The sequence below is a fragment of the Perca fluviatilis genome, chromosome 14 (assembly GCF_010015445.1).
Source record: "Perca fluviatilis chromosome 14, GENO_Pfluv_1.0, whole genome shotgun sequence".
Taxonomy (NCBI): Eukaryota; Metazoa; Chordata; class Actinopteri; order Perciformes; family Percidae; genus Perca; species Perca fluviatilis.
The window spans coordinates 13,079,737-13,100,303 of NC_053125.1; positions in this window are offsets into that span (position 1 = coordinate 13,079,737).

A 20,567-nucleotide genomic window follows, 5' to 3' on the forward strand; every position below is an offset into this window, starting at 1 on the left:
TGAAAGATGACAAGAAAATGAAGAAAGAACAACTGAAATGGTTAGACACTCCCCATTTCAACAGTTTCTCATGAGAAAATAGAATAGGAAAAACAACCTCTATTTCTATCTATTGGACCAGCCAAAGGCACATCAACAATTTTTTTCTCCTTTCTCCCCATCGTCAGTGAAAGCAATCATTTTAGAATTGATTTCCATGGCTCAGAGAGAAATAATGGGAATTCTTTCTAATGTAGAAATGTATGTGTTCCTTTTGGTTAACCAGAATAGACCATATTTCAAGCTTGTCAGTTAGAGGAGTAAAAATACCTCTCAGATTTGGCTCAACTTTTCTTTTCTCCTATTCCCACTGTCTAAAGTGACAACTCATCATTTCTAAAAAAAATCTATCAAATAATTTTATATTCTTCAGCCTTCTGAAATGATGGAAGAAGTGTGGGACTTTTTAACACTACGGGTCCACATTTGTCTATGTTTTGAGGAGATAAAATGGCACGCCAACCAGCAAATTATTCTTCACAGTGGCAACGAGGAGGGGGGGAATGACAATTGACTTAGCATGCCCCAGTTAGCACTCCCATTCACATTCATTCCCACTTAGACCCACTCATGTCTCATTGCTATGGAGCTGAAGTGAAATCTACATGTCCATCCACGGCACCCACTGACGCCCCACTGTCCAATTTGAAAAACTCACTTCCATGTGCCCTCTTCCATTCTCCAGAATGGTACAGGCCCTTTTCACCCACTACAGCTCACAAAAAAAAGAGTCAATCCAAAAGCAGCAGCTACTCTCCCCTGGATGAGCCCAAATCCATTTACCTAGGGTTTATCCATCAGCAGCTGTCGAGTGCGTAACACCCTGCCCAGGTGCCATTATTGTACCATTACATACCAGATTCCCCAGTTTATTAGCACTATAGGAGCATGTCAGCTATTATTAATGATAGCTCAACCCTTGCCGATGAAAGAGACTATTGATTGACAGAGGAGGTGAGGAGGTTGAGGATTGCCCTGCCATTACCTGTAATTTTTTTTTCAGGATTTTAAAAAACTGTAGCTCTTCAGCAGCGCTTTGCAAACTGGGACAAAGTGTACTCTCTAACTTACACAGTTGCTGTTATTTCAAAAGTAGATTTGCAGCTGAGATTCAGGTCAGCAGCATCTAACGAAAGGCTCCTTGCATCTCTGAAAAATAAGACCGTACAGATGTGGAAACAGATTGGAAAACCCGTTCTAGTGGAACCGCAAAAAGTGAATTTGATCGGATACGTACATAAACACAGAGCAAGCTGCCAGTCACTTAATCTGTCGCTGTAACAGTGTACAATTCATTTGTAATCGTCATTTTAAAGGGCCGTTCCAGGGATTTAGTATTGATCTTCTAAAACATGTCAGACTTAAAAGAGACACTTAAAAGACTAAAGCAGCAGAGGCCGAGATATCCAGACTTTTAGTCTCAAGTATAAGCTAAGCCCCCAAAACCGTGTGTGTGTGTGTGTGTGTGTGTGTGTGTGTGTGTGTGTGTGTGTGTGTGTGTGTGTGTGTGTGTGTGTGTGTGAGAGAGTGGGGGAGGGTTTTCTTGTTAACAGGATTGTATACATGTTTTTTTCTAAAGCTACATCATGATCAATGTCAATCGAAAAGCAAAGGGAAGATAAAGGGGGTTTGAAATGACACCAAGCTGCCATGACACTTGCACAATAAACAACCAAGATGTCAAAAGCAATTAGCATTGGACATGATGTTAGAGGAGGGGGAAACTCATCCCATCTCATAAGCCTTTTCATCAGTGCCATGCTTTGTTAAATTATCATCAACCAGTGTCAGGAGCAATCTGCAAGTGGCCACTCCCGAATCCTGATGGGGGAAAAAGGTCTATTGGTCCTCATGTTGACCAACGGAATATCAATGAGCACTTAACTACCCAAAGTGGATGAAAGCGAATAAGAGAGCAAATGGGGTACAGAGATGAGCAAAGAAAATACCCAGGAGGTTTCTATACTGAGCGTTTGCATTTCCTTTCTCTGACAGAGCAGAGAGATGGCTCTAAAAGTAAACTGCAGCAACAGAAGTTTGGTTGACAACCCTGGCCTTTATCTGACAAGCAACCCCTAACAAAATTCCTTTTCGATAAGGACCAGAGGTAGTTATTAAATTGTAAAAGCAGTAGAGAAGCATTGCGCTGAGGACAGCAAAGAGGGAAAAGTACCAATTCTCCATTAAAAGGACACGAGATGGAGAATGTGCCGTTTCTATCCCGTTGTCTCCATTTTCTCTTATTTGCTGTTGTGGAGGATCAATGATAGTGTACAGCCGTAACCTGGCAAGGTTATTTCCTCAGTATTACAGTCTTATCAAACTGAGTGAAAACTTGTTGGTTCCGTCTGCAAGCTCAGCGGAGCGCTGGGCTTACGAATGCTGACGACTGCGATTGCTCGTCTGTCGAGAGGTCATCTTGCGACACAGGGAACATTTGCTCCCTGAATAGAAGACATCTTTTGCAGGCAAAATTGACGGTAGCAACTAAAGAAGATGTACAGCAATTTGAAAAACAGAAATATTACTCTGTCTTACCGCTGCCGTTGAAAGTGTCCTTAATGAAGATTTTTTTTTCAAACAGGAACACACTCTCGTGGACAGATCAGTGAGCACCCCTTTTTTTGGTATTTTCAAAGTCATAACTGCAGGCAAATTTAAAGTTTAAATTTACATAAACAAATCTATCCAGTTAAACAGGAAGTCAGAAATGGGACTTTGATCAAATTAGATTCTAGAGAACTATGAGCCCAAGCAATCTGGACCTTAAAGGACAATTCCTGGGTACACATATGTTATTAACCTAGGGGTTAATAACATATGTGTACCCAGTCAAACGTTCTCTGGGACATGTTTTCATGCTAATCGAATGTGTATTTAGCTTGAAACAAGGTAGCGCAAACCGGTGATTAGCTGCTAACGCTACCTTTTCGGGTCAGAGGGTAAATCGCTATTTTATACCACTAACAAGGCTCAAAATAGCACCACACTTCCACGGTTGCATAATGAGGGTCCATACATGTAAACCGAAGCATTGAGAACTTTGTAAGTGTACAGACAGTTTATTAAAAAGATAGATTATAAAGACAGTAGTGTTCATTTTTACATGCAGGCGCCATCTTGGAAAACAGTCACGATCAGTCGAACGACGAACGCCGTGCAACCAGTAACCAGTAACGTAGCTCAAACACGGCGTTCGTGAAGAAAATGATACTGTAACCTTGTTATCATTGGATCCTATGGATACTACGGATACTATGGATATGAGCTAAAATGTCAATAAAAAAACAAAAGCACAACCCCCACACTGCTCTCTTGTTTTTATTTGAGCACCTGTATGCCATACTTACATAGGTATAAAGAGCACTTAATATATGGACATCAATATTCATATACTGCATATTATAATATGGGGCACATTTACATGGGTGATTTAAAGGCCCTGTTCATGGATATATTTCGTGAACTTTTTGACAATACCTTTCTAAACAAGTTTTCCATTCTTCCGAAAGTTCCATCCTTTAAACTGGTCTGCTAGAAATTAAGTTTACTACTATTTTGTTTTGCCAATTACATTTTGAGGGGAAACATAATTACGGCCTGGCTTATGTTCCCTGGCAACAAAATCACTTTTGTTAAAGTGAGGGAGACATCCTGGTCTCTGTTAAATGTAGAGTCAACGCGTTTCTAACTTTTCTGTGCAAGAATACGATCGTTCTTTAACCCTGACAAAGTGCTGTGATTGCCTAAAAACATATACCATGAAAGAGTTTAATAATCGGTAAAACAGTAAATACAATGTGAACATTTTGTGACATGGCTGATACGTTATCAACAATGTTGATTACATTTCATTCAAAGCAGTTCCTTCAAAACTCATTTTTCTGCTGAGACAGGGTTTATGTACAAATGTTTCAGTGGGAGGTGTACAGTATAATGTTACCTTGAGTTTTGCAGTCTTCTGATAGTTTGATCTTTGGGGTTTTGTCTTCACCGTCAGTGGAAAGAAAGTGTATGAGGAACAGGGTTTCTGCGGCACCTTCAGAGGCTGCTCCCATTGATTTACAAAGGCTTATCCTGACTGAATGAGTCGGTATGAAGATGAATGTCTGCACCACATTGGGATCCGTTAGAGGGACGCCTGGGCAAAACACAAGATCTCAGTCCTCTCTTTAATTTTTGACAACAAATGCAGCCTGCCAAGAGGTGCATGGGCTTGGCTGCTGCGCTGACATGGTGTGGTACTATCGCTCTCCACTGGGGTTGTGTTGGGGCTTCCTGTACCATTACTTGGACATACATCTTTGCCCTGACAGGCTTTTTGCTGTGCCAAGTCCTCCACAAGGAAATATGCTGGCGACCTGATCAGAATTTCAAATCTGAATCAATTATTCATTTATATAACTAATGCTGACTAATTGTGGCCTTTTTTTCCTCCTTCATACTAACATCAAGGCATCAAGGAGTCTTTATTATCCCCAAGGGTCAATTCGTTGTGCAGCAATAGAATGCAACATAAACAACACATAAGCAATACAAACAACAGACAGTATCAATAGAGGACACAAACAAAGTGTGAAAGGATGACAAAAGCACAAAGGAGCCACTTCCTAATGAACCTAATCTTTGTTTTCTCTCTCTAGCTCTGTGGATTGTCTATCTCAGATCCACTTTCATTGTAGAAATGTTTGCCTCACCATCAAATAGGCTTTGGCTTGGGTTGCTGTGACAGTGAGCCCTAATTTGAAATGGATCTCAACGTTCGTGTTCATCGTCTGATCTCAAGTCTTTTTGCTCAGAAAGTAAAACACGTGTTTTACTAATGGCTTGACATTCAACAGTTGGCTTCTATGGCATCAGCTTCCCATTGAGTTAAATGCCACTCATTGTGCTCGGTATCTTCTGGGGGCATCCTGTCTTGAACACATGCAAATGCGCTGTAAACTATAAAAATAACAACAACTGTATGAAATAACAAGGAAAATGGAATTGGTAGCCATTTAGATTTCACTTTTTCGTTAGACATTTGTTTCTACTGATTCTAGGTACGACTATAATGGGCTTGATCATGTTTTGTTTGTATAAATAGATTTGGATAATTTTGTCTGCGGTGATTAAGTCTCTAAATGTTCCCATGATTCAAATACTTCAAGCTGTTGAGTGGAATCATTTTATAGTATGTGTCATTTGAAATGCTTGAGTCACATTTGAACTGCATGACAGATGTTTGACTGGCATGCTCCTGACCGAATGGAAGGATTAAAGCAGTTGTTTTTGGAGGAGTGCCATTAAAGACCCAGTTGGGATGCATTAACCGGAGTAAATCTGTAAAAGTATGTGAATAGAATGCCGATGGATCAAAGGGCTCAAACAATTAAACTTTTGACAGTCTTATCATTAAACATCCTCAGTTTTCCTATGGAAACCTTTCAAACAGATCTCATAACAGGGCCTACATTCATACTGAATCAACTAGGGATTGCACAAAGTGATCAAGTGATTAAGTTAAGCTATTACAAAAGTTGTCTGACTTCTTTACTGCCTTGTTTTGTGTTTTGCAGTCAGTACATGTATGGTGACAGTGTTTGTTGGTAGGCAGATGGCTAAAGGAGATGCAGAGAGACGCTTCAACATGCTGGGGAGGGGGAAGGTGTTGGTAATGGGGAACTTGTGTTGAGCAGGGGGGGGCAAGACTCTGTGGACCACTGCTATTATTTCATAGCGATTGAGGAAAGTGATGGCCATCTTTCTGTGGCATGTGTGTCCCGTGTGGATGGACGCATGGGCCGTGTCAGGTAATGGCACAGTAGGGCCGTGGCCCTAGGCAGTCCCATTGTGCTCTGTGGTCACAGCCCAGGAAGCACGTCTATCTGAGAAAAACATAAAAAGGGAGCAAGGTCCTAGTTGCAACCTTTTCACTGCTGAGTTTTCAAGAAATTGATGACTAAGTAACAGGACAAAGTCGTCAGCTGACCACTTGGACCTGCCCTTCAGGATGTATGCTGAACAGAGACTGTGTGTGTGTGTGTGTGTGTGTGTGTGTGTGTGTGTGTGTGTGTGTGTGTGTGTGTGTGTGTGTGTGTGTGTGTGTGTGTGTGTGCGCGTTTGTGTGTGTGTGTGCGTTTGTGTGTGCGCGCGCCAAACAGCTCTATTTGAGGTGGAAGGCACAGGTGCGCTAACGGCATGGCAGGTTATTGGCCGACAGATGGAGCGGAAGGCGGGGTGTCCTGGTGGGACAGGGGCGACTGTAGGGTGGGAGTTGGTGGAGACAGTGGAGGGGCACTGTTGGGTGGGGATCTGCCAGGAGCATTAACTGACACCGTCAAATCTGAGTCTGAGCGACCTGAGCTTTGTCACACCCAATAAAAACCTGTTCTGTCTGTCAGAGATCCGACAACAAACAAAGCTAAATACATTTCCACTGATTGAAAAACATGTGAAGAGCTCCTGATTTATTGTAACTTACAGTTGACACAGTTGTTTTGGGGCTTTTATTACTAATTTAGACTTGCACAATTAGTATGTGTCAAACTGAATTTGAGAATTTAGAGTACCAGAGAACTTTTAGAGTCTTTTCGAATTTTTGGAGTCCTGCCTGTTGTTTATTGTTCGACATTTTATATTGCATGAAATTGGAGAAAATGCTAAAATATTGCTTTTACAGTTGGCATATAACAAAAACAGACGTGTTAGTCTGAAAGAAACTAAATGTTGTGTTAGCAGCTTCTGCCTCATCCAGAAAAAGGGTTAAGTTAGATTTATACTTAACGTAAGTAGTTCACATTGTTCATATTAATGATGTAGGTTCTAATTTATAGTCGTTTTGTGCGTATTGAAATATGCCATCTTATTTGAGAAGCAGCCATGAAATGCCATTACTAATAAGTTACTGGTGTTCAATCAATTAAGTGAAATGTTCTTATCCTTTTGAATATATAGTATTAGTAGAAACATAAGTCCCATGTTTGACACCTAATGCGTAGGTTTTGACAGCGTCGTATTCCACCTGCTGATAGCACCACTTGGTATTGTACGTGATCATGTTGTATCGTACTGTTATTATATTCCACACAGTTGTTGTGGGGCTGGCTTTGCTAGATTTGTGTTTCTGAAAAAGAACAGAATGCTACGCATTTCTTTGACTTTTTCATATTGTCTTCTCTCACAACAAGCTCTACTGGTACTGGTAGATAACACAAGCAGCCAAGGCTGACCGATCACAGTTCATGTGCTCTCACAAGGTATCTGCAGCCGTTGTATAGCGCCAAAATGTAGTTAATTTTTTTTAGGCATAGGCTCCATACATAGCTACGCCATAACCCCTCAACGCTTAACTATAAATCCACCTTTAATGGGACTTCATTACAACATACCAACAACTTGGTATGGAGTAGATTAGCAGGCGAAACTTTTAAGACTGTATCATGAAGCATCATCACCATTTAAGGATATTAGTAGTGTAATTACCATTTGCTTCCCTGACAGTGTTCTGCTTGACTAGGAATGTTGGGTCCCCTGGATGACAATTAATCCCATTTTTGCCAATCATGGCAGTGGAAGCTGGGTGAGTCACAAAACCCTGCAACCTGACAGCATTGTGCCGTCAAATGAAAAAAATATGATCATTAATATTAATACAGAAAAGAGTAGAAATAGGGTGTGGGAAAACAGGGATGTCGGAGGTCGGGCAAATCAGCTCTTATCGAGTTTAATACTATGGTCTCTCTGTAGGGCTCATATTTTCCATTAATCTGCACCGCATGAATACTAATAGCCCCGGTGGCTTAATGGCCCTGCCCAAATCCCTGTATTTGATTTCCACTCCTCAAAGTGACCTTTTCCCCATGCTAATGGGCTTACCTGTGCTAGATCATGTTGGAGCATGAGAAGGGATGGGTCGACTTCGCCATTTCAGCTCATTCCATTTTAAAGGAAACGTCCACATTTTAACCTGACACTCAAGCAACCAGACAGACAAACGCACTCGCGCACACACACACAAACACTGAGTCACTGAGCACCCCACCTTTTCATCTCATTTAGCAGTATATTATGAAAAGCCAGGAAGCAGCCAAGCCATAATGACCTGCTATATTCCATTTCTGGTGAGCTGACCAGGAAAAACATTGGGTAGCTTTCATTCCCTTAGTTGGAAATATTTACCTTGCCAGGAAAGGTTTCACGTTTCAACAAATATTTCAAAAGAATATATATATATAAAATGAATCCTTAATTGACTCTTAGCCCAAGACCAATTTTCAATTTCAGAAAGATTAGTAATATAATAAATCCTCTTTTCCTTACCAGCTTTCCTCATTATGGTCATTTTACAGACTGCTCTTCATAGATTGTTATGGTATATATTGGCTCAATGCTTCCCACTGGCAGCTCTGATGGACGTTGTTTATCGTTTGGTTTTAATAAATAGCTCACGATGCGTCCTATCTTTGTTCCTTGTTGTTTGTTTGCCACTGATATACCGCTGTTCTTTGCATATTCAATTAGTTGATTTCATTTGTGTAGCATGCAAACAGACATGCGATGCCTTTGCAAGGATATGCGCAAACAAGCTCTCGATGCACTTTACAATGCTAATTAACTCTCCTCTTCCTCTTTTTCTCTTCTAAAACCTGTACCATACATCGAGTTTGCATCTTGCACACATAATTGATACAGCGTCTACTGCAGTCTTCTGTCAATACATGGATCATGAGGAGAATTTATATTCTGGGTAGCAAAGTATTAGATGTACTCAGCCAGGGATTCACTCAAAACTATTTATGAAACCGCTTAGCATTAAATCACATATTATTAAAATATGTTTATTGTTTATTTCCTCATGCATGTCAACAATTAATCAATGTTACTCATCAACAGCACAAACATCTATCTATCTTAAGCCATTCGCTGTAGGTGTAAATTGAGCTACTGTTTCAAGAATTAGGCTGGGTGTCTTATCTTTTTTGTACTTAAGTGACCATATACCGTCAGTCTGTATCCACTTAGACTCCACAAACAATAAAACTGCCTCCCAGCCATTACTGGTGTGGGCTAGATGGGATTATCCACAGATTAAAGTTGGCAGTTAGCGGATGGTGGGGGGAGGGGGGGATGAGGGGGGCAGTTGGGGGGGGGGACCCCAAGATGAAGGCAAATGGGGCTCTCAGGGTCCAGATAAGATTGGACAGGTCAGCTTGGGTGCTGGGGTGAAAGCCCAGGGGAAGAGGCCTGTCACCATTGATAGATGTTTGTTCAGAGCTAAGGCTACTTGGACTTTAGTCAGAGCTGAAGGAATTTGCCACAGACACACAAACGCACTCGGATGTGTCGGACAAATTGGCCTATTGGGTTACGAATAAAAATACTTAATTGAACTCAACTTGTGTAATACATTTAAAGAGATGGACAGATGGACTGTAATTTGGATTTAATTTTATCAGTTTTGCCAAGAATATATTTCTATGTTTTACATAAGTCATACACCTACACGTTTGTTTGTTTGTTTGTTTGTTTGTTTGTTTGTTTGTTTGTTTGTTTGTTTATTTAGGATCCTCATTAGCTCCTGCATTGCAGGTGCTATTCTTCCTAAGGTCCTTACGTGATACTATTGTTTCTCCTGCATCAAAGTTGCTAGGTCAGCTTGAGTGTCTTAAAGATCCCATTATGCTCATTTTCAGGTTTATCCTTGCGTTTTGGTTTTCTACTAGAACATGTTTACATGCTTTAATATTCAGAAAACACATTATTTTTCTCATACTGTCTGTGTAAATATACCTGTATTATTCACCTAAGGCTCTAAATACGGGCTGTGTGCATTTCTTTGACAGAGTTTTAAAACTTTCACATTATTTAAATAGCACCTCAACCTGCTTTCATAGTGAAAATGAAGATGTGAAAATTTCACTTCGTACAATATGGGACCTTTAAAAATATTAATAGATCTAATTTTCTATGTTTTACTCTTTGAGTGTGTGTACAGGAAGTTGCATAAATGACTTTCCCACTCTCTACTTATCTGTGTCATGTCCCACCAACTCTTGAATGATTCCAACCATTTCTGAACAGCATTTCCTTCCCATTCCACCCTATTTTTTGACCCTTTTCACCTGTCTCGGAGCTGTGGGACTCGGGGCATATTATAGAGGTCTGTCATCAGGCCTCCTCTGTCTCTAGTTGTCACATCGCAGAGCTTTGCAGGTGTCAGAACCCTAGGGCTCTGTCAGTGACAGAGCTGTGCGAGCCCCTGCGGTCCCCACAGGCTTCAAGACAGGTGAAAGGGGTCAAAAATCTCCCAGTGCACCACTCCCCTCCTCTCTAAATGGATCCCATTTAGGGACTCTCAAGGGATTCTTCATTTCCTTGCCTGGTAATAGAATGTAAGTAGGAAGTTGGATGGATGGGCTACGTCATTGACAGGATGGGATGTGGCGTATTTACGATGAGAGTAAAGAATCACGGGCCTTTACTTTGTGGCAATCATCTCAAGATCCCTGCATTTATGTGTAGGATGCAATGAAATGTAAAGATATATGGCTGGGTCAAAGAAATTTGCTCATTCAATATTAAAGCATTATTTTACATTATTGTGCATTATACAAATCATTTATGTTGGATCTTTAGTTCTTATAGAAGCTGTGCCTGACACAGAAAGAGGTGTGTGTGTGTGTGTGTGTGTGTGTGTGAGGGTGTGTGTCAGATACACATTGAGTAGAAGACGGAGATAGAGAGAGTATGCAGAAAAACAGAAAAAAAAGAAACGTGTGTGTGTGTGCATTTCTGATTTTAATCCACATATATAATCTAAAATGCAATATCTTAATAAGTAAATCCTGCCCCAGAATTTTTTTTGATTTCTAGTTAAAGTAGTCACAAGGCGAGTCCTTACCTCAGCCTCATGTTTGATTTTCACAGCCAAAAATAACTTAACAGATGAGACTAAAGATAAGACTAGTCTGAGCCTTGGAGACAAGTATGAGATGAGAGATGAACAGTATCCAATGTGGAGACTCTTGAGGGACCATTATATCCTGTGAGGGTCACCAAGCTAGCATGCTAATGTGCTAAGTTTTTATTTTTTTTTTATTTTTTATTACATAGTGTAGCCAGGACAGGGTGAGAGAGGGGGGATGACATGCAGCAAAGAGCCGTGGGTCGGATTCGAACCCGGGCCGCTGCCATGGACTCAGGTTTGATGATGATGTTCTATAAAATGTATGAAATCTTATAACTTTTGCTGTAGGTTGCGCACCCCTACATTAACATGCAGTCTCGATCTAAAAGTGTCTTCTGTAACGTCTTGTCTAAAGACTTGTAGAAGGCATGCGGCAGGATATGCAGCCTTCCCAATTCTGTTTCACCTCATCACCTGGTGTTGGATCCGCCATCGGAATTGATCTACAGTGTTGTCAAGGCACAGCCCCAGGCACAGGGCAGGGTCAGTACGCTCTCCTAACCTTAACAGTAAAGCCCTCAGGCCTACACCCATCATCATCTTCATCCACTTCTCCTCCACTCATTTTCTCCCCATCTTGCTCTCTTTGTCCCCTCCACTTCCCACTGCTTTTATTCAATTCCTCTGTCCTCCTTTTCTGCATACCCTACTTTTCTCTTTCTTTCTTTCATCTTGTCCCCTCCACACACACCTCTCACTTTCTCCCCTCCAAGGCCAGTCTTCATCACAGCCCACTCATCCATAGGCCCCATCCATCACCATCATGCAGAAAGAAGAGAGAGGGAGGGAAGTAGACATACTAGCAAAGACAAGAGAAAAAAGGAAAAGAGACGCACGACATCCACAGAGGCGAAAAAATCAGTTGTTGACATCAGACAGAAAGATGTGAGTGGGGAAACGAATGGAGAGATCATGGCAGAAAAGGAGAAAAGAATATAAGAGATGACATATATGAAACTGGGACACCAGGTGAAAAGGGTAAGAGATGTACTTTTGGCAAGAGGAAAGTGGAAATCGGAAGATATATGTATTAAGCTGGTCATCTCAGGCTGTTGCCGGTTCAGGTTCCAACATCTTAAAAATTAGAGATGGTGTGTAAAGGTCTTAAAAAAAAAAAAAAAAGATGAAGATTTTGACTTCTGTGTCTTGCTTTGTCTCCTTGTTTGTGCTCGGGGCTGACCTTTTGACAGGGTGCTGTCTCTTTCTTCAAACACCCCAACAGCAAGGCTAGCTAAGCCCACCACCAAGAGTGATAAAGATGTTACATACACCGTCAGACACTTTCTGAAAGGCGTACGATTATTGTGAAGTACTCCTACCTTGAGACAAAAATTCAACAAAGTTGGTCGATGGGCAAAAAAATATATAGAAATGTCTAGGAAGAGAGTGAAATGAAAGCCATACAGCAGGTACCAGCGCCATCCTCTAGCAATGCCTGGAGGCCTAAATGTCTTGCTGACAATGTCTATATCCGTCAGTCAGAAAATAATGGGCTTTAGAAATCGACCCCGGCGCAGAGAAGGAATTTAAGCATTCTGGCAAAGAAATATCAGTAATAGTCGGCCTTGATTTTTGAATCGGGAGTATAGTATGTGCTGTATGTATACATCATGTTACCTGCGTTTTACAAGTCTCAGTGTTTACGTTGGGGTAGAATTATGATGCCAGTGCTCATATGTTAATATCGCAGTGGTCATAAACAAATGTCAATAAGGCAAAGCTATCTAGATAATGTGATGAATTACAGTGCAATCATTATGTTTATTAAAAATGCCATATGCCTTTTGGTCTTCGGCTGCCTCTCTATCCCTCTTTCTGTTTTTTTTGTCTGTTTTCAATCTCTTCCTTTCAGCACCACAAATATAATTAATGGCAGAGCGCAAGGAAGCATGTTACTGGTTTATGGATTTTTGATGGTAATCTTCTGGATTAATTATGTGATATATGTGCCTTGTTAAAGTAATCGGGCTCGGGTAAATACAATGCATGAACTTTGATAGCGAACTGGCAGGCGTTTCCCCCCTGCCTCCCTAAATCAATTTGCGCCGTTCCCCGAGTCATTCCCGCATTGCTTCACACAGAGATACTGCCAGGTATGAAGGTTGCACGTTTACTGAAATAGCCAAAAGAGGGTCAAATCATTACAGTGATTACAATGATAATAGCATGGTGAAACCTGTGCAATCACTCATCAGCTGTATAATAATAGACAACTCGCACACCAGTATGTTTAGATGCATTTATACTGTAAATTCAGTTTCATCAACATGGAAATTGCATCCAGGGGTGGGATAGATATAATGCATGTGTGGAACTGTGTGTGTGTGTGTGTGTGTGTGTGTGTGTGTGTACACACAGATGAGTACACAAATGGCATCAGAGTGTTTCTGCCTGTGAGGTGAGCTGGTATGTAATGGGAGGCAAGCAAGCTGGCAGAGATAGTAGTAGTGGACTCCCACCCAGCGCCGGCAGACAGTCAATCTTCCTCGCCGCATCACTGAAAATGCCACTCAGCTACCAAGGTTGTTAAGCAAGTAAACAAGCCTCTGGCCACCATGCATCCAAAAGGTGTATGTTTCCCCAAGGAATAATGGCCAGGCAGAGGGGGAGAATGTGAATCGGGCACTGCCTGCCGATCTCCCACATAGCCAGCTGATACGTTTCGCCCATCTATTCATACATTTCTCACACCTACACCCACAAATAGATATGCACTCACACCAACTCGTCGCCACACACACAGGTCATGGTGAGGAGGAAAGGCAAGGAGATATTTTTTGATTCCTCCCTTTCTCCAGGGTCCCTGTTGACAGCTTTGATTTGAGTGCTATGGTGGCAGAGGTACTCCCAGGGCCTCATCTGTTCTAGTAAATCACCAAACTGTGTGTATGCGTGTGTGTGTGTGCATGAGTGCGTGTGCGTGTGTTGGACATTTAACTGTGTGACTGAACATGTGTTTATGGTTTAGGGTGTCAGTGGTCCTCTGTCTTGTTTTGCATAATTTTTGTTGTATTCACCTACTATCTTGAAGGAAAATAAAACCTAAAGCTGAGAAAAACTGATCAATGTCTGTTTATATTTTCATATGTAAACTCAGATTTTCACACACATGCATATTTTCATAATGTGCACAGGCCTCGTGATAAAATGATTTACTCCCTTCCTTTTAACCAAATTAAGCATGGATAAAAGTGACACAGTAACGCGTCTTCATCCAATAGCAACGCAGTGATGTAGATACACAAAATGGATTGAACTGACAAAGCTTATTTAGGCCAAAGCAAGCTCTTGTTGATTACTCAACATGGCTGCATGGTGTTTCTCAGCTGGGTGTGACAGGCCCATAAATATTATATAACATAATTAACATCAACATAAATAACATTTTGTGGAATACTTACATCGTTGGTCATTTTTTTTGCATTTTCTGTGAGTCGAGAGGAAATCATGTAAGTCTAATAAAGAAATAAAACGGACTGCTTTTTGCATGTACCCAAATCTTGAAGTGATGGTTCAGAGTAATTTCACCCTAGGGTCCTCGAGCCAAACACCCCCCAGAAGCAACAGTAGCAGCAGAGACCAGAAGTCAACAGGCAAGTGTTATTTACATAAACTTCTGGTGTACTTACAAACTTTCCAATCCATCGTTTTATGAATGCATAACCTATTTGTACTAGTGTAGAAGTTTGGTATCATTTCGGGCATTATTAGTGGGGTCATTTACGAGATACAAACCTGGGTTCATTAGCCCCTGCGCTAAGCTATTCAGCTGATAACGCTACTCTACGCTAACTCTCCCAATGTTCGACCCAGCTGAAAAAAGCTTCTGGGGGGTGTTTGGCTCGAGGTCATGGATCAAAGGACCCTAGGGTGAAATTACTCCGAACCATCACTTTCACTTTTACATTAGTTTTCATGCAAACATTTCTCTAAATCCACAAACCCTGAATAGGCACTTTCTGTGTCGCATGTCTTTTCTGTAGAGCTCCCACCTGAACTATAGCATTGTTAGCGATAGACCTTGTTTCTGTCCCTTGTTCCTTCTCTCTCTTTGGTCTGGTAGTCAGTTATTGGGACTTGTGGGGTTGAAAACCATCCTAGCTCAGACACAAACAGACGCACACACAAGAAGCATCCACTGCCCCAGTGGAGCTCAAGGCCATTCACACAGCTACTGGACTGGGCGTGCTACAGACTCCGATATGGCCTAGTGGTGCGAGCCACACGTGGCGAACACCATTGTCCCATATTAATACACTATCGACCCACCCAGACATGCTTTGTCAATGGAAGGTGCCGCGACACCAGATTTTCTCTGGGCCGTATTGATGTGGGGGCACCAGAGGAAAGCAGTAATGGATACATAGTTGGGAATAAGAACCTCAGCCAAGCTTGGAGAACAGATGAAGAGGGTATTTTTTTTGTTTTTTTTTCCTCATCCCATAATCTTTGAGCAGCTCAAGGGTACTATAGAAAAGCATCCGTGCAGTCCTGTTCTCTGGCCAGAAGACACAACCTGGGATGTCCACAGAGGTTTCGGGTTGCTATTTCAGATTCTGGGAATGATGGATTATTTCTTGCGTCTCCTACTGTCGCCAGTCATGCATCTCAGCCGCCATACCGATTTGGCAAATATGAATGTATATGTTTATATTTATGGGTTCAGATATAAAGATGGGTGGAGGTGAGGGGAGGTTTATCTCAGCACTTTGCCGTCCCCTGTCGCCTTCTCTATCTGTAAATATCTCCAGACAGCCAGGTCAGGGATTTATGTGAAGGTGACAACGCCAGAACTAGCTGTCCGACTGTTTCTGTCCGCTCCATATCAGAGCTGCGTGGAAATAAACGAAACGGATAACATAGAAATTCTGAAAAGAATGCTTGTTGTCACAATACCAAGACATATATTAGTATTACATTTGGTCACATGCTAGTCAAATACTGTAGCCTATACTAAATCAGTGTTACATTATCATCATCATTGGCAGAGACTACAAATTAAAGCTCCACTGATCAATATCTTATTTTCTTATTAATATATATTATTATTAGATGAAATTAGTGTATGTTAGAGGTGTCACTCACTGTTTTTGTTTTGCACTGTATCTTGTTAGAATAGTGGCAGTATGACTCATTTGACAGCTTTCCTAGATGTTGTACAGTAGCTGTCTGTGTGACCTCCACAGTGACCCATGTTGTAGGTTTAAACAACCTCAAGTGAAACACAGGAAGAGAAATGAGAACAACAGCTTAGCAGGTTAGCATGCATCTCTGAGAGACAAACCCACAGGTACAAGTATCACAAAGTTGCTTAATGCATACACATGCAGAGGGGCTGAACGCGGCTGTCCAGCATATGACAGTCCCTCGGTGTTACACTGTGCGCAGCATGCTGACGAGGAGAGGTCAGCTGGGCTGCCAGGTTAGGACTCTGTAAATGAGTCACAGTCTTCGGGGACACAGGGTGATGTCCCATGAGGGCTGACCTAAAAGCTTCAGGTGGCTTACATTTGCACCCCTGCTTTTTCTACTGCTGCTGGAGGATAGATCACTAGATGGATGGATGGGTGAACAGATAGAGGGACACAGCGGAAAGAGCCGACAATTTCATTTCCCATCTACCACGTTAGTGCAGCATCAGCAAGCGTTTCATTCCCTAACCTATTTTGGTCTGTATTCCAACTTTTTTATTTATTTTTTTCCTGCTGGGTATCTCCCATATCAGCATGTTTCAATCAGTGTAAACAGAGGTGAGGTAGGTTTTGAGATGGGGCAGGTGGCGTTTAGCCCCCATGCCGCGTCACCCACCGGACCTTTCTCCTAATCTGAAAGGCCGAGCGATGAGTCGGCATGAGGAGTGTGAGGTGTTGGGAGTGAGAGGTCTGGCTTATCAGGGTGTCAGCCAGCAGCTGGAGCCTCCATGCTGAGAGAGACCCTCACTGACATCATGGAAAAGGATTGGCTTCATTAAAACATCCTAGGATTGGGTGACATCACTGGTTCGGCTGGTAAACCAGCTGAGGCCAACTGTGGAGATGTGATAAATGTCCCATATAACAACTTTAAAGTAAAGAGTGGGGTGCTCTTTGCAAAACAGTCGAGAGGATTTATTCCAAAAAGAATTGAATATTTCTGGTGGGGCACCTACCCCAAGAGGATTCAGCAGAACGTTCCTCTTTCACAACCAAAATGAATCCAATCACTTTAATGCAATCATTTCCAGCAACGAAGCATCATTACCGTAAAGGCAGATTGATACACTGTCCAGAGAAAATGGTGGAGATACAAGTGGAATAAAGTCACACAAACGGACAGCTCATTAATTTCCCCCGCCTGTGCTCGGGCCCAGCGACCTGAGCTTTTCACGCGGCGCCAGGAAATTTACTGCTTTGACAGACTAACCAAGCGCGCTCCTCCTAATTTGTATCAGCTCAGATTTGTTTTTGTTTTGGCGTCATCTTTATTTTTTATTGCAAATTACAGAGTGCCCCGAGTAATCTGGTGGGTCCGCTGAATGCTAATGAGCTTCGCACAGGACTTACTGTTCTGGGAATGTGAGCCGGATGTTTATGATTATTGGAACTTTTGCTCTCAGTCAATGTTTTCTTCTCCTTTTTTTTTTCTTTCTCTCTCCCTTCTATTTTCTTCCTCTGATGAGCTTCCTGATCATCATAAATCCTGAGCCGGTAGTGTCCCCCGAGCAGAGCTACTGATCTTGTAATCTACTGTACCTCCCATGCAAGCAGTTTTTAGTGTGAATGGGGGAGTGCTTCTATGGAATGTCAGAGAAAGGTCAGGATTTTTTCAGTGGAAACAAATCTGCCACAAAAATGGCAAAATGAAATATATTTTGATTCAGAATCTAGTTGACAAGTGCTAAATAACAAACCACTGTGTCCTTACGATGTTGTCAGGTTGTGATTAAATGCTATTGGCTAGTTGTACAAGATTGTGGTTAGATAAACTTTTTAACTACCAGGCCTTCCTTAAGCAACTATCCCCGCACGACCGCACAGGCAATACTGTAGCAATGGCTGGTTTTTAAAAAGGAACACTAATGTCATTAAATCAGTAGACCAATTTTAAGTGGTGGGGACTAATCAAATGATTCCAAAAACTTGTCAAGGTTACGTGAACAGATGCAAAGCTAAATTGAATTTCACACTGTGGCTGCTGGAAGGAAGATTGAAAAGCACTAAATAGAGTTCACCTCACATGCAGCTGGTGTAATCATCTGAGTTGATGCCTGCAAGAAATGCGTCGCATCTCTCTTACACCCTTTATCAAATATTATCCATCTCTATTTGAAATAAAAATGTTCCATCTTCCTTTTTATTTTTTTACAGTATGGGTGTGTGTCTTGCCTCTCATGTGATCCACGTAATGATACAATGTAATGCTGCAATTTAAAGCCGGTTTAATATGATTCAATTCAGCTGCGATTTAGTATTCATTCAGCACAGATTTGATAGGATTTGATGTTAGTTTTTAGTGAGTAAATTCAAAAATCTGAAATGCCCCAGATATGTCTACAGCCACGCCAACAACCGTAAACATGGGTAGTGCGAGCAGAGCCGTACAGACAGATCACAAGCATTTGCAGATCTCTGCCACGGCAAGAGTCTCGCAAAAGTCATGCGTAAAAGGCAATTAAGAGCCAGGCCTGCGGACTTTTAACTAATGACTTGTCTGTATTTCCTGCTCCTGGAGCAAAATTCTTCAGCCAATAATATCTATTTCAGCATTTACGGATTTGTCTTTGCATTTGAAGAGCTATTATTGCATGCAGATATGTCTGCGCACATACAAATCTCAATACACTTGCAAATCTAAATACAGATTTTCTTTAACACATTTACGAATCTTGATTACACACACACACACACACACACACACACACACACAGATTCTGAAGACACATTTGCAGATTCCTGTACACATTCACAAATCTCTAGCCTGGTTGACACCAGACCCTTCTCAGCTGTAACTGAGAGTGGGTCTGGGAAAGGTTCATTGACAGTTCATTTCCAAAGGGGCGTCAACAACGGACACCGCTCAAATGCCTCTGGGCTCATTGGATAGTCCTTCAACCAATCAGACAAACGATCCGGGTGACGCTGCGCTTCAGTAGCCGTCATGTTGAATGTAAACAAAAAGCTGCTGGCCGTTGCTGCGCTATCGTTGTCGCGTAAAGCCCGCCTCAACGGTTGTGATTGGTGTAAAGCCTGCCTCATCGGTTGTGATTGGAAATGGGTTTGAATGGGCTCTTCGCCAGACTGACTTGCAGAGAAAATCTCAAATTTGCCGGAAGTTCGTCAGGGTTTACCCAGGCTAACAAATCACAGTACGCATTTAGAGATTATTTTACACATTTACGAATCTGATTCAAACACACGGATCGAGGCATAGCTGCACAACTCTCCACACACATATGCAAATAGTTGTGCTACAATAATAGCCCCATACAGTAGAGTCTGACATTTTTTAAGAGTGTGATTTTTGTTAAGCAATGGATTGCTTGAAGTAATTTAAGCATGTGATTTGTATGTAGCTAATTTGCAGGAGAGGGGTGTTTCGCACACACTGAAAGATATAGAAACACGAGAGAAACAGGAGCACGCACATTAAGAGAGAGAGGGTTTGGAAGAATTGCTTCATAAAAACCGTATTGATTTTTCCCGAATTCCAGAGAGAATTTTGATCAAATCTCTGGTTGTGTTTCAATATAGCTGTATGTAAATGTAATTTCACCAGGTATCTGAACAGATTAGGAGAGATTATGGAACTTGCAAATTGTAAGGAACTAATGGTTTTGCAAATTACTATTAGCCAATAAGTGAGTTTAGCTCCCACAGACTCCCCCTGAGAATAGCCCCTTTTCACATAGCTGAATTTCATTTAACGGTCATGGCTTACTGGGACACTTGAACAGAACAGAGCCATCGTTAATGTTGTTGGAAGCACCTGTGCTTTTCCTACTATGACAAGTCAAAATGTCTGCTGTGAGAAAGGCCTATCTTGGAGCAAAGCAACACAAGCAGTGCGAGAGCCTAGTTTTGTGCTATAATGTGAGCGTACTACTCCTTGGCTGTTTTCCATTTCCTGTCAAAGGTTAAACCCGTATGCAGCTATACAGTCTGTACAGTACTAAAACTTTGTCTCACATCCTTGACTTTTTTCTCTTCCCGTCTTTCCTTTTAAACAGGAAGGCAGGTATGAGACTTAAATTCATATCCTCCCTGAGGCTTGTCAGAGCCAATAATACTGTATTTGTTGTGTTCACAAAGTGAAAAAGGGATCTTATCACACACTAGATGACATCACCAAACGAAGCAGGTGACAGGTTTCGGATCAGTCTGTGAGATTAGACGTTTCAGAAATGTTAATCTGTGGAAAAACAAACCAAGTCACCCAGTTGGTCATGTGGGGAAGGAATCATGCCGCAAGCAAGCCAGAGTTTGTTTGAATGAGTTACAAAAGTCCTCCTGCTGTTTTACATTACGGGCATGCATGTGCACATGTGCACGTGTGAGAGTCAGTGTATGTGTCATTGCACTTGCGCACGTCATTAGTATGC